The sequence below is a fragment of the Pseudopipra pipra genome, chromosome 2 (assembly GCF_036250125.1).
Source record: "Pseudopipra pipra isolate bDixPip1 chromosome 2, bDixPip1.hap1, whole genome shotgun sequence".
In the NCBI taxonomy this organism is placed as follows: domain Eukaryota; kingdom Metazoa; phylum Chordata; class Aves; order Passeriformes; family Pipridae; genus Pseudopipra; species Pseudopipra pipra.
In genome coordinates this window covers 97,989,869-98,005,991 of record NC_087550.1, presented here as the reverse complement: position 1 = coordinate 98,005,991, position 16,123 = coordinate 97,989,869, and the positions used below count along the sequence as shown (strand labels likewise).

Genomic DNA, 16,123 nt, shown 5'->3' with positions numbered 1-16,123 from the left:
TTGCCAAGAGTAGAGCATGATTTGCAAATAATGGATTGTAACCCTTTACTTTCTCCCTGAACATAACAATTTCATAACACAAAAGCTGATAAAAAAAGCTTCAAACTAAAATACTCTCACTTCCTTAGTCTAAATTATTTAGCTTATGTATCTCACCATGACATTTAGGTATCAGAAATCTTAGTTCCTAATTTTTTTTTGTGATATTTATATCCAGATACAAACTGTGGTAAGGAAGATTCAAGTTAACTAGCAAAGTAAAGCTGTTAGATCCTAAAGTAAAAGAAATATGAAAGTTATTCTAGCTAGACATCCAGAGGGAGGAAGAGAAAGACAAAAAAAAGTAATAATAAGCCAATAGAATGTAATATTACATAGAAATCTACCTGTTTCAGAGGTATAGAATAGTTGCCACAGAGATAAGAAAGTGCATGTATAACTTTTTATAGACAATATATAAAATTTAAAAATACTGTATTTTATGTGTATATACATAGTATAACAAATATTTATATGATAATTAATTGCATTTATATGAAGATTTATAAATTTCATTTTATATAAATAAAACTTAACATCCTCCATAAGTGATTTCTTAATTATTTCTAAACAGTTCTGACATTGATTTTGTTCCAGTATTCTTTATTCATATCAGCAGTCTCTCTGACATCAGTTAAGTACATAGGTTAGAGTTAACTCTATCTAAAGGATTTATGATTTGGATTTACTGATACATCAGTTTCTCAACTGGAACTGAAACAAATATGACTCTCTTTAACTGACTTAGGAAGAAAACTTCTTTCTTCTTTGGACAAAATAGAAGAAAATCAAGCAATTGTACAATTCTATAAAGTGCTTGAGCACCTTCTAAACTAAACATATGTTGAAAGATAAGCTACACAATTAAAGTACAAGAACATAAAGGAGATTGCTATAGAAATCAGTGATGTTGAAGCAATGCATCAGAACAGGTGTTTTCAGTTCAGCTCTGGGCTTGTTGCTTTTCCTCATTCCCTCTGCTTTAGTGTAACATTTTGGTTCATTGAGTTTCCTTTCAGAATTAAACAGTAAAGGACAGAAGACTTTTACAATTGCAAATGACTGGCACAATATTTTCAATATTAATAGCAGCAAGCAATCACACTACTGAAAAGTACACATAAGTTGGATTCAAGTCATACTTCGTAAAATTGCTTAAAGCTCATATTTTACTCTGCTATTTCTGTTGCATACTGCTGCTCAATTTACAGTGGCCTTGACACTGTTAGAACACAGTGGGAGTTACTTTGAATTGCACTTTATCTGTGAAAAGATGAAGGCACACCCAAAGATTGACATGAAACAAGGAGAGAAGTCTCTTTTTTTGCCTACTATCCTGGCAACAAGGAAAATGTGAGAAGGAACACTTTCTTTTAAACTGTATGAATGGCTCTCTTAATGTAAGGCAAACTGCCTCCTGTGAGATGAAGTACTAAAACATTACTATATTATTGGGCTGAAGCTTCCCAGAAAATTCTCTGTGTTAAAACATTTGTCTCAGTCAGCTTAAGTTCTATTTAGACATGTTGCAAGTGACAGTGACACACTACAAATGAAATCAATAGGTATCTTTTTTGTGTTTGAGATTCAATTGCTTTAACACAGACAGATAGACCTCTTTATTGAGGTTTAAAATATCACTTGTAGTCTTCTGCTGCAACTTCAGAACAGAATCGATCATTTCATCTCATGTTCCCTCTGGCAGTGTCTCAGAGACTCCAGGTGATGAGAAATGTTTCCTGGTGATGATGGTTAGATGACTCCTGAGTCCTGGGTGTAAATATGGGATACTATCAGTCCATTGTCTGGGTTCCTTTCATCAACAGGACAGATTTTTTACAAAGCTCACTTCATGGAAAAGCAGGAATCTCCCTGACACTGTGGTCTGTACACTATGTATTCATGAACCCTGTGCTGATCATTTTTCTTTAGCACATGTATAGTCAACATGGAAGAAAAACTTACTCAAAGCTTGCTAACACTTCCAACTCTGCATTTGTCTGCACTAAGGAGGAAGGGTGAGACAGGGCTTTGGAGAATCAGGCTGGCATTCTTTTTCCTAGCAAGAGGAAAGAAGAGGCAAAAAGCAATATTTCCCAGGAGCAGCTGCTACATTTTCTGAATTTGCAAGGCTGTGGTGTAAACTAAGGACACCTAAAAATCACACCCATAGGATGATGCAATCCTGTGCAACTAACTGCTTTTCTTTTGAGTAGAGCCAACATAGGGCCAGAAAAATAAATAGGGTGTTGACACAATATCAGAAGTCTGCTATCAGTAGTAGTTTTGTTCATGTATTTCATTTGCGATAAATTAATTTTAGCCTTTTATATTGAATGATTTCTTATAGTAAATGTATCGTGACTAAACTATATATTACTCGTTACTCAATTCAGTAAACTAAGTTCAATATAAAAGATGTTCTCCATGGAATAGTTAAAAGAGAACATACTGTCCTGATAGTAGAATTGCTTTTAAACAATGTACCATATCCTAATACAACTGCCATTTTCTGACACTGAAAGAAGTAAGAGTGCCAAAATTCAGAGTTGAGCTGCACAATTCTGCTGCGGGTTTCCAGTTCCACACTTTCTCCAAGCTCTGCTATGGGAAATGTTAGAATATGAAAGGACTCATTTAAATTTTTTATCTCAGGTTGCTTGTCACATGGAGTAGATCCCCATGAGAATAAGAGTCATGTGCCAGAAGCAGGCAACCCTTTGTCTAACTACCACCTACCCCCCATTTATCTGATAGACTGATAGACTCATTTCATTTCCATTCACCCAAGGACTAAAGTGGCCAGTGGGAATCATATTAGAAGAGTGAAAATTAGTGCTCTGTAACTAAGAAGAAAAATTATCATATTTTAAAAGCTATAAAATAATGTTAAAAAAAGAATTTTAAAAAGTTGTAATATGCAGTTCACTGTTCCATCATGTCCAATGTATCTCATAACATCAGGTCTGAGTCATTACTCACTGTTGGCAATGCCTCAAACCTATTGTTTTAGAAAGATGTAAATGTTTCTGGTGACACAAAAGACAAGCTTCTAGACAAGCTATGGCAAGTGTATTACTTTGCATAGAGAAAAATTTCTTCCCTGACCCCAGGAAGTGACAATTGTATATAGCAAAGCATAAGACTAGATTCTCATAGCTTAGTTATTGCAAATGTTATCCATAGTCATAAAATCATATAGACATTTTTTAAATTTAGCTATCCAGTGAGTCAAGTGCTTGCTAATAAAAGTGATTAATTCCTTTTCCTGTCACATGAAACAAGGCAACTTCTTTTTTAATTTTAGTTTATAGTTCCTATACAAGTAAAAATATGGGTTAAATCGATGTAATTTATTGCCATAAAGCTTGATATGAAAGATCATCCTTTCATCCTTTGTAATCTTCAACCACTACACTATCAAATAAAGCTCTGCATTTTGAAGTCTTTGGTGGAAGAAGCATCGCACTGTTAGTTTGTTAGTATACAGACAGTCATACAACACATAAGCTTAGATAAAATGAATACAACACATGCATTTGAATAAAATAGAATGCAATTAAGAACACAAGTTACTATTGTATTCTGTATGGGGATCAAGCAGCATTTTGCCATCTAGTTACCCCTTAATGCACACCAAATGCCTTTGCTGTCCTACCCCTAAGCACTTTTGCTGTTTGAAAAGCACTTATAGTAGTCTAATAGAATTTGCTTTTCATTTGCATCGGTTTTGATCAGATAATGTGAATGATAAATGTTGGCTTTTAGTGATTTATTTTATAAGAACATTATGGATCTTAGAATGAAATCAGCATATAATCAGGAAATCTGTAATATAAACATTTATTGATCTTGAATAAGTACATAAATGCCAAATATGTTGGGTTTTTAGAGAAGATTATGCAAGCATTTTGGTGGACATCAGTGCAAATTTTTTTTAAGGTTAAGACCTACCATTTCCATTAAGCTTAAGGGTTTACAGATAACTTATGCCACCAGTCTGTAACTTTGTGATATTTTTATTTTTTTGTCTTTTAATAAAAAATTAATTTCATTGCTCACTGACGATTGTTTTGAAGGTCTATCAGGTCCTCTCTTTGCTCAGTGCTAGAGAGTATCTATTTACACTAAAAAACTTAGAGAACCAAAATATTTACAAAATATATTTTTCCAAGAGTACACTGGGAGAATCATTTACAGTAGCTATTTTTCTCTGGATCACTTTAGTTTAAGTGGTGCAACCAGTTTTCCTCACCATAAATTTTCATTATAAGTTATTCTTATGTTTTCTCAGTTCTAGTATTTATTGCATGTCTTTTACACTCTACGAAGCCAACTGTAATGCAATTATTGCAACCTCAACTTGTTGCAGGACAGAAAGCAAAAGAAGTAGGCCAGCGTGACCTTGCCTAAAATCGCTAGTTTTTAAAGTCCTGTATTTCTGTTTTAAAAGGTAAAATAGGATTTAATTAATTTTACTTGGACATTCTAGAGCTTCCCTTTTTCAGAAAAAGAAGGGTTATGACTACAACATCTGCAGCAGTTTAATTATTATTGCCATGCTAACAAATGTATAATACCTAATCTTGCTACCATTGAAGACAGTAGCATAGAGATGGTATAAAAAAAAAGAATAGAAGTGTATTACGGGGAAGGAAAGGAGGGAGGGAGGGAGTTCTGTGTGCTTTTAAATGAACAGGTGAGTGAAAAATTTAAGAAAACAACATTTAAGTGTTTGCCTGTGCTATGTTCAGGGTGCAGAGGCAGAGTATGAAGATGGTGCAAAGCTCTACATAAGCTGTAGGGTATATTGTACCTGTATCTGTTAGGTAGCACATAGATGGCACACAACATTAATGACAGTTGTTCTTTGCTGACCATCAGTTACTTTAATGTCTGGGAGTAAAATGAAAATTCCACAGAGGAATTTACAGACGTGTTTATATGCATCCTTAGCCCATACTGAAACTTAACAACTCTTTGGAAGCTCTGTCTAATAGGTGAAGTGCAGCACTGTCAGCCTAGTGTTTCCAGGTCAGATGCTGTTGAAAGCACTTGATATCTTTTCATTTGATAAAACAATAAATCAGATATGACTGAACATGTCTATCTAATGAGGACAGACCAAATATTCTGCTTATCTCTGAGATAATCCTTCTGACTGAAGAGTACAATAATTGCACTAAACAATATTTTTCTTTTTTATTAATGTAATCTGGAAAATAGTGACCACAAACTTATTCCATTACATTCATCTTCAGCATTACTCCAGTAACAGCTATTTTTCTGATTTTATTTTTATGAGGTATGTGTGTGTGTGAATGTCTGTCTTTGACTTTCCAAGTGTCTTCCTTTAGAAAAAAAATAGTTATTCAAGGCACTGTTCAGATGAGATAATTCATAGTACTGACTTCCATATAGCTGCTATATGCAATACTTCTATTTAACCTGAGAGTGCACTTTTGAATTCTATATTGACTCACCAAAGTACATACACACAGTACGTACATACACACAGTACATACATACATGTCCATTCCATACCTTAAACTTGTGTCAGTACTACTCTTTTGGTAGCAATTTGTTGTCGAGAAAAACAGATCCAGGGAAATATGAAAGGGCTTCTTATATCTAGTGACAATGAAATTATAATAACACTAAATGGTCCATAATGTTCCTAAGCTTTAAGGAGCTTCCATCCTTTTGAAGGACTGTTTCCAGAAGAATGACCAAAGATGCAAGAACAGTATCAAGAACTAGCTAAAGTGAAGGAAACCATAAATGTTTTAATGGAGTATATCACTAAAAGAGATGAAAAAATATATCCATGTCTCTACCCAATTTTTATATTTAATTAGACATGCAAATAAATTTAAAAATTAAAAAGGAAAAAAAAAGATAAACTGTACATTAGGTTAAAAAAGGATCCTCTCAATTCAGGTGAGAAAGACAAAAATGGAATGTTTAATAATAAGAGTATTTTCAAATTAAAAGGAAATCTCTGCAGAGGGAATAATTAAAAATGGATTAAAAATGGGGTTAATGTATGCAGATTGACCAATACTTTCATGGGAAAACGGGTAGACAAAAATACCATCTCAGACACAAAACCTTTGCTAAATTAATACCTTGGTCAGAACTTCTGCCTTGCATTTCTCCTTGTCTTGGTCTTTCCCTTCACATTCTCTCCGTTTCATTAATATCTCTCTCTGGCTTCTGAGGCTTTCACAGTGTTTCTATCAAGTGAGCCAACTTTCCATTGGCCTTCAAACAGAGACACCACAGTCCTGGAGGTGGAGCATGAAACTGGCGGAAGAGGGCTCTACTTTGTCCTTTCTTTATTTCTTGAGACATCTCAGTCTATGACATCCTTTTTTCTTTAGGTGTAGTAAAGGACTGACATTCACTTATTATGAGAAAATATTTTAGCAGTGATAAATTTAGCAAGTAAAGATAGAAATAATATTATTCATTCAATTTAATTCATACTTTTCCTTTCTGTTTTAATTTCTTCTTTGCTCTCCTTACTCATAACTATTTCAAGTCTTTGTTTTTTCCTTTTTTTTGGTGAAACTTTATCCTCTAACAACATAAAACAGCTATGAAATATTCTCACAGCTATACAAAAATCAACAGTTGCCACTTAAGCTGAGCAAATTACCTGAAGTGCTGAAGTTTTTGCAAGTATTTTTGCAAGTATGAGGTGTATTTCAGATGTCATGAAGTACTGAATGTTGACAACTCTTGACTATTTAATGCAGAACAGCACACAATTAGTGCTACAAATATATCATGCAGCAGGCAGAAGAATCTAGGTACTCCAATCTACTCACATTTGATCTATTAAACTATTGGCAGTCAGGTTGGCTGTCTGAGCAGAGATGGAATGGCTCTGGAGCCTGAATTAGCCTTTTTATTTATGTACTGGTCTTCCTATCCATCTGATGTTAAAGCTATTGAGCACAGTGGAAAGGAGCTGATTTAATTGACATGATGCTCATCAGGACTTTTAGTTCTACATAGATTTAGTAAAATCATCACATACAAAAACCACCAATTGAAAGTCTAGCTGTGTTTTTATTTTATTCATGATTCCTTGATGGGACAATAAACACAGTTCAGTTCATTTTGCTGACCTAGAAATCTAGCTGGACTATTCAATGGTAACTTCTCTTCTTTCAAAATAACCTGTAACACCACGGAATAGAAACAAACCTTTGTTGGTTGGGTTTTCCAAAAATAGGATAAATGTCATGAGGAGAATAAATTTTTCCACCATCAGCATCTTAGTCTGTCTGATCTCTGAACTATAAATTGCAGTATCATTCACCTAGTGTCATTCTTTTCCTCAATAACTTAAATGTATTTATAAAAAGAGCTCTTTTCCTAAAAAACAAACAAAAAACAAAACAAAACAAAAAAAAAACACAACAAAAAAAAAAGAAGTAGTAATGGACATGTTTATAAAACCAAACTTCAATGTCTAAGAAACACTGGGCAAGACAAAATAAGACAGATGACTTTTTAATATATATGTGATTTTTTAAAGAAAAAAAGTCTTTACTCTTAGTTGATAAATAGATCATCAATTTCAGATAATGACTGAATAGACTTGTCTATACCCAGTTGCATTTCATATTTAGAGAGATGACTATTACGTGGTGGAGTAAACAATGACACCCAGTGGCTGCATTGACTCAAGGCCTGTCTGTGTTCCGGAATTTCTCAGCATGTTGCTATTTTTTTACTTATAGTGGGGTTTTTTCGGGGTTATTCTTTTTTTTTTTTTTTTCCCACAGTACTAATGACACAATAAATATGTTCTTTGGAGCCAAATGACCCAAGAAGTTTGACATACAAAGCTTCATCTCTCCAGTGAAAGAAACGTTCATCAATGACAAGAGTCATAAATATAGATCTATACAAATTGTGCTTATTGAAGAAACTGACTGTCAAATCTGTTGGAGCACAAGATATACTAGATTGGTATGCCAAGGACAATAGTGGATATTCATGCTGTTTTTCATAGAGATTTTGGTTTGCTGTGTGCTATTGTGCTAACCTCAGGGAAAAAAACCCCCAACAACCCAAACCCAACAAAAACCCACAATCCTTCTCCTGCAGTCACCCCCAACTGCCCCAAAAACCCCCAACCAAAACTGAACAAGACCAACATAGAATCTATATTAAGGACAAAAAGATTTTAATGAGTTATAGTTTATCAGGAGATATGGTATATCTGACTCCAACGGAGACCAAAGCAAAAGCCAAGAGCAGCTGACTCTAATGAAATTGGCTAGAAGATGTAGATCTGGAATGCATTATCTGTTTCTAACTTTCATGCCATGAAACCGCATATTTATTACTTTTGACTTCTGAGGAACATCAGTCACTGAATGATCTCTTGGAACAAAGCTAGTATGTAATTTCTGTCATGAGCTGAACTAGCGTCTGCTCTTATTGCAGGCCTTGTCATTGATCTAGAAATAATGAAGTAATTTTTTTAACGCATTTTGTCTCATAAAATACTGATTTTCTGAACAATACAATTGTAGATTTGGCTTTCCTCTTTTTCTCCCATTCCTTGCCTCTCTGCCTGAAACTACCATATTGGCAATCCAAGACAGCGAAACAGTATGATGCAGAGGAAAATTACTCTATTTTCTACCTCAGTGTTCAGAAAAGCAATGCTCCTAATGATAAATGTAAGCCAACATCATATTGAATAGGCCCTCTGATGAAGTTCAGTAAGAACTATTCATGATTCACGTGGAATCATTGGTGAAAGGTTCAGCCAGAAAGATAATGTGCTAAGGCATTTTACAGGGAACAACAAAACTTAATGCCTGAGGAGCACAGAGAGGATTGCAGTGTCTACTACACTTTGGAAGGTAAAGATGTCCTTCAACAGGTGGTAGATGGGAGACCCACAACAGAAAGTAGACCTAGTAATTCCTAAGAGGGAATGAAGAACTGCGGACAGGCAGAGCCTGTTACAGACTCTGCTAGGAGTTAGGATCACCTGCAAAGAGTGATACTCTCTTCTGTTGCTGTTCTGTGTAACCAACCTGCAAAGCACAATATATGTGTCATCCTAAATACAGTAAAAACTAGGAAAAAAAAGGCTGCATGAAAAGGTGAGTAGGTATGGAGGAATCAGTTGTAGTTTGAGAGTGTTTAAAGTATAAATAATAAATTAATATTAGCCAATAAAACTTTTAAACACTTTATTATAATACTTTTCCTCTCAACTACTCTGTACTTACATCTCAAAATCTGTTTTCAGTCTGAGTCTATCTTATCAAATTAATCTAAGTAATTTCATTACCATTCTCTCCTTCATCAATTTTTAACTATTTCATGCAATTTCTCTTGGCTGCCAAATTTCCACCAACATGGAACATCTAGAATACCCTCCATTATGTACCTTGCCCAGTTATCAGTCTGAAGACCTATGGTAGGACTAGTATGATTTATAAAGAATCCATTAGGTTCCAAATTAATAGAAGCAACATGACTGTTAATAATTAAAAATGGTGAAAGAGAAGAAATACTAAGATTTCCAATTCATGCTGAGAAACTGTTTTAGTGAGATAGTTTCTGTGTCCTTATGAATATCTGACTTTCAGGGCAACCTGCTCTGCTGCCTCACTGTCTTCATGGGAAAATTTTCTCTTTCTATCCTGTTCAAAACTCTCTTCAGTTTATTCCTGGACCACAAAAACTTCTCTTGGCTACCAAAGAAAGATCATGCTGCAACTCAAATCAGTGAAAATTTCGTGATTGGTTCCCATAAGAACATGGTATTTCCCTGTTGCTTGTTTTCATTAACGCGATTGCTGAGAAGTCTCCATAGCCACAGTCTTCCTCAAAGTGCAAATTAATCAGATGAGTCTCTGAATTCACAACCATTCTCTTTGTTTCTTCTCCTTTCTTTACAGCCTACTTCTGCAGATTAGATGTAGAAATACTCATGACAGTAAAGACTGGGGAATTTCTGTTCTTCAGATTCATTAAACTGTATCTCCTGTGGGATACACTGGACAAGCTTTTCATTTAAAAAGCAAGTGAAATCAAACTGTCAGTTCTGTTCAATAAGAATCAAATGAAGAACCAACAACAACAACAAAATGTAACAGCAACAGCAGCTGTCTCTTCATGGGGTGCTCGTGAGACACTATACAGAGCTTTCCTGAGAGAAAAAAAGAAAGACAAAAAAGACAACATCCCCCTAATCCTAACACTAGAAATGAGTAGTTTATGAAAGAGCCCTTATTTCCCTCCAGATTGCTTAAAGGATTTGTGAAACCTACTAAAACCTACTGCTGCTACAGCTGTCACCCACACTTACCTCTTCTCAGTTAGAGAGCACAGCTGAGACCTCTGTCTCTCTATGTGGCCCTTACAGTCATGCCATACATTGATTTAATTATACCACCAGGCTGATGTGTCCTGAGAAAATGCTCTGCAACTGGGCAGGATGACTTTCACCCTCAGAGCAGGAGAAAACATCTCTCACAAGGATGGCATTTTTTAACCGACTATGATTTACTTTTGAAGAATAGCCCACCATTATAATAAAGTATTACAATTGCAATAAAAAATATTGATTTCACAGGGACCCATGTGTATATATGGTTGCACATTTAATATTCCTTTTAATGAACATTTTTTTAGTTTTATTTTGTTCATCTGAAGGAGCAGAAAAGTAAAAATGTTATTACTGAGTTTTCCCTTCTCTTTTTTTCCTTAGGATTCCCTTTTCTCATTGTCCAAAACTCCCCCAAAATCTCCTAGGCCACCAGTCTTTCCTGTGTACAAAGGTAGAAATGTGAGGTTGAAAAGAAGAAAAGCAACTTTTATTGAGATACTGTGAGGGAAAACCAAGAAGGCAAATTCTTCCAAATAATTTGCACAGGCTTCTGTGTAAAGGCTTATGTACTGTACTCAGGGAGTTTAATCAAAGCACTAAGAAGACGTGAGAGCAGCGTGAACAGAACTGTGTGTTTATCACTGCTCCCAGCTGGATCCTCCAGCCAACCCAAATTTAGAAAGTACATGTTTTGGCTTCATCAGTGAGTCATATGATAACAATTACTTTCTTGTTGCTCAAAATTTAGAGGCTGTGAAGACACAGGATAAACAAGGGATAGCAACTTTCTTTGTTGTAAAAGAATGTCACATCTTTTGATACAATGCCTTCTCAGAAATATAAATCTTGATGTTATCAAACTTCAGAAAATGCAAGAATAATTAGGATGTGAATTCTAAAGCTATCTGAAGTATTACTTTTTACTGTTCTTTTTAATATGTGTATATACCCATGGTGGTCACCATTTTCCTCTTCATTAGCACAATTAGTATATACAAGATGTGATACAAGCACTTCGACAGCCTGGCCATGACAGCAATTTTAAGACTGTAGACTCTGCTCTATGACATCAGCGATTTTTAGATTGCAGATTCTGCTCTATGACATACTTCAAGAAGACTTATGAAGTGTCAACAGCTCTTCTCCTTTTCAATGAGAAAATTCTAAAGTTTTTTTCTCCCTTAATAATTTAATCTGTTTCCTTTTTTCATGTTTCACATTGTAAAAGACCTAAAAGATAAGGTCAGTTTGTAGCAGCTGGGCCTAAAATTCATACCATATTGAATTCAAGCATCTTTATAATGTTAATTCTTTAACTATTATACCAAAAGATGTGTTAAATAAATTTCTTAAATATGTTGATTAATTTAATTTGCAAAAAGTTTTGGATACACAGAAAGAAGTTTCTCAAGATTTTAACAATTGTAGAAAATAAACTGTTCTAAAACAGACCAGGATCTGATATCTCAAAAAATGAAGCATGCAAATAAGGGATCATACTGGAAAATGTGAGCTATAATCATTCTTAATCATGAAAATGTAGATAATGATTCTTATCATGCTCCAAGGATGATGCAAAAATTAATCTGCTAACGAGGACAAGATAGTGATTTTGTCAGTTAAGCGCTATGAAGCATCGACATTATTTTTCCTGTAAATCTTCATAGTAACATGCTTATTCATTATCTTGAGATGGAAGACCAAAGTTTTTGAGATAATAAATTTAGAAGGATCTCTCTAGTGCTTCATTGGACTTTTTCAGCAGAGTCCCTACCCTCTAGGTTAGGAAGAATTGCATTTGAAATGCTAAAGTGAACTTCTCAAAAAGCTGCGTCAAGCAAACTTTAACCCCGGGAGATCAGAAGGTATGTTGGTCTCATCAGCTGTAAATGTAGAAGTTCAAGAACAAGATTTTCTGGAAAAATCATTCTAACTAATATCCAGGTTGAAATTTTTTGACATGTGAAAGCTGTGAGTGTAGAGCCACCTCAAGAGACAGTGACAAACAGGACACAGGTCTCCTGTATTTCAACAGCACAAAGTAAAGACTGGGGCAGGGATATTTTCTCAAAGTCTAATACAGCCGCACCAAGTCTGGGATCAAAGCTGGAGCTGTGAGTTCTATACTGGAGAAAGACATATCCACCTTTCTCACAGACAGGAGTCTACACAAAGTAATTCTGGTAACCTGCAGGTACCCAAGTGTCACTGGATAATTGTCCAAGGACATACATACTCCTCAAGGTACTCTGTTGTCCTTAGCCACTCTAATACTTCAAGAAGACTGACCTGTATAAACACCTTCTCTACAAGTGTTCAGTCATAGTCCCTGTAGCTCTGAGGGTCCCTCTTTATTAGGCAACTCTCGCCTCCCTACATATACTGATGCTGAAATCCTCGAAGCATAACTCTTAATTGCAGATCCTGATGTCACTCCCTGAAAGGGACTTTAGTCAGTTACTGATCCTCACCACTTACTTCAAGGTATTTTTGAACAACTCCCTGCACAACAAATTGGCTCCCATGGATTCCAGTTTTGGTCATTATTCTCTCCATTCATTGTAGCCTGTTTATCCATCTCAAGCTAGGCAGCAAGTCATTTAAAAGTTAATCAGTGCAGTGCTCAGCATTTCAATAGCTGTCTCCTTTTATGTGTCTAGACATTAGTTGAGGAACTCAACTCAAAGAAATGAGCTTTCGTTGTTGTCTGAAACCTCCTACCTCATCCCTTCCGAATTTCAGAAATGGTTCATCAGGAAGCTTGTGTTCCAGACCTTAAGTTTATTCTGAATAGAATGCAAAACCAAAAGAGATCATTTTCCATGCAGTTCACACCAATGCCATTTCAATAGGACAGTTGAATTTGTAAATTTTCCAACACACAAACTGATTGTGTCCTATTTTTTTCTCATTTAGGATTAATATTTTATAAGAACTGCTGTATGTAGGCCCTTACCATTAGATGATTTATTAAACTGGAACTGTAAATATTTTCCTAATTCTAATCAATATGTAGATGTAAGCATCATCTGTTGTTTTTAATCAAGAGTAAATGTTTCTATTACTAAAAGAGAGTGTTAAAGAGTACATAAGCTCTACAATTTTATACTCTCATACACATGAAATTTATTAGAAAAAAAAGGCATATGAAACCCAAACAGTGATGTGTTTGTTGTGTTCAGGATAAGCAAATAAATCCAGTTGGCATCTTTGGGAGTTTGCATAAGATACTAAGAGAAATTAGATACCATTTCTTTTTACTTGAAGTAGAAAAATGGTATTCATGATGTACCTCACCTTTGTATTACCTAAGCATTTATTAGCTATTGCTTGTTCCTTCATGTGTGTTTGTTTCTGTAGGTCATGCATAATTGGTGTGATTGCTGCATAACATGTTCATTTATAATTGTTTTCAGGAATATTAAGCCCTGGATTTCATTTTCTAAATAAATGTTTTATTAACAAAGGCAATTATATAGGAAAGTATTAAGCTCTCCAAAGAAGTAAAAGTGTAATTTCTTTAAGTTCTTTTTCTCTCATTTTCTTTCTCATTCTTTGGTTTTTTGTTTGGCTTTTGGGGGTTTTTTTTGCTTTGTTTTGGTTTTTTTTTTAATGAACATGAATTACAGATGCAGCAGACTGAAAAAATGCAGTCTGGTGTGCAAAAGCTCTCTACTGAAAAAAAACCCACAACAGTAAAAAGGCCTCCAACTCTTCAGGACACAAGAAAATAGTATGCACAAAACCAATTGAGGCATGAAACAAACAAAAAAGTATTATAAATGTTAGTTTTGTAGAAGCTCACTAAATTTCTTTCTTTTTTAATTAACTACTCTTACTTATGGAAAAAATAATCAAAAATATAATATTAAGTACTTCATTGTCAGTTCCTTAGTTAAGGGAACATTAGTAAGTCAGTGTTAGTCCACTGTTACAGTTTCACTGGCTTAATCAAAAAAGCATTTTTACTATATTTAAATGGGCAGGCCAGACCACATCTGAGAAGCAATTCTGCTTCATAGCATCTCTGTTGATTTTAAATGATAGCCTGAGCTTCTTCCATTCTCAAACAACCAGTTTTTCTTCCTTGTGTTCTGTCATATAAAAGAAATATAAGCAAGTAATACAGACAATAACAATTTATAATTACTGTGATATTATTTTATTAAATATTTATTTGAATAAAAAATTTAGTTTAGTTTCATTTTGTCATTATCTAGGTGTGATTTTCCTATGATAGGAAAGTGACATTTGTCTATGTTTTCATTTTTCTAATTCTGAAGTGGGAAGCGTTTGAAAATTTTCCGTGGGAATTTTTTCATTTGGGAAATATTGCTGTCATGGAATAAAAGTAGTTCATTTGGAATATATTAACTTGAATACTTTCTTCACTGGTGCACTGAATCACAGTAGTTTGTTACAGTGTACTCCAAAGCAAAAGGGATGACAATTCTTTCAACAATTTGCATGGTGTTTTCTTGCCTGTCAAAATGTGTTTTTTGTAAAATCTGAAATGTTTCACATTAAGTACAAATTTTGATGAAAACAATTAAGGAAGGAAGAAAAAAGTTAAGTAAAATGCAGAGTCTTTCAGAATGGACAGTCTGACAAAATTCTCTGGGGAAAATTCCAAAAGGTTGTTTTCATTCCTCTACAACATAAGAAAAACCCTTTTCAATATTAAACTAAGATCTCTGGCCAGTTTTAGTGAAAATAGTTTCTTAAAAAGCAAAGAAACAAACCACTCTTCTTTACAAGTATTTCTGTACTGTCACAGTACAGATTGAATGAGAGTTTCAACCCTTTTAAATTTTTTCCCGTTCCCACATAGCTCTAAATCTGGGTAAAGCTTCAGGTTCAAACTTTATTTTTTATACTTATTTTATTACCTTGTCCTACTTTCTCTAAATTATTTCTAATTCATTTTTCTTAACTGAGTGAGGGTGTCTCAATTTGCTGTCCTTAAGAAAGAAACATTCAAACAAAAAGCCAAGCCAAAGCAAATTAAAATACTGAAATGTAAAATATATTTGCTAGTACCTGCATAAGTCTTTCCTGCAGTATTTACCTTTATGTCTAGTGGATAAAAGGTAAGACTGGCAGACAAGGATATTTAATTTTGATTTATCTAAAGGGACATGAAGAGCAAAAATTTCTGGCTGCCTTTCCACTATACCTCAAGCAAGACCTGGAAAGACCACCTGCAAAGATGACATGAGAATGAAAATTGTCAATTTAGTAATTGACTTTTCTACGTTAAATGCCAATTTCATTTAGAGGAACAATTACTGGCTTTTAAGGTAGTGGATTTTGTACATAAACCATGTCTACTAGGAAATGAGCTGAGCTCCAGGAGTCATTTTACCGAGGTATGATACAGGAATTACATATAGCCAAACCTACATCAACCCTAACTTAAAATGAGTAACAGAGTGACAAGAAACACAGAGAAGATCTTCACTTAGTTGAGTTGTTTTTTCTGCTGTCTTTGGAGCACTGGTACAGAGTGGGCAACAGAGCAGCAAGATTTAAGAACAATATACCACTAACTCAAAAAGACTAGATGAAGGCAGCTCTACACTTGAAACTCAAGCCAGTCATGTAAAACAAATAATCTCCCACCTTCATGTACTTTTTTCTTAAGAAATAATTTAAAATTATTAACAACTTAAGGCTGAATTGTCAGCTGTGGATCTTGGGAAAATGTAATGG

The 16,123-nt window shown here is 34.5% G+C and overlaps 1 long non-coding RNA gene across 2 annotated transcripts; it reads right to left on the bottom strand.

Moving 5' to 3' along the window:
• Nucleotides 1-1,614: 1,614 nt before the first annotated feature.
• On the bottom strand, nucleotides 1,615-11,413 carry LOC135407099 (uncharacterized). 2 transcript variants are annotated; one of them, XR_010426698.1, is made up of 3 exons: nucleotides 11,361-11,413; nucleotides 6,873-6,992; nucleotides 1,615-1,809 (listed from the first exon to the last, which is right to left on the bottom strand). It is a non-coding gene; the product is annotated as an uncharacterized LOC135407099 (long non-coding RNA). The 2 variants fall into 2 exon arrangements; XR_010426697.1 differs by lacking the exon at nucleotides 1,615-1,809 and adding an exon at nucleotides 6,697-6,787.
• Nucleotides 11,414-16,123: the final 4,710 nt, after the last annotated feature.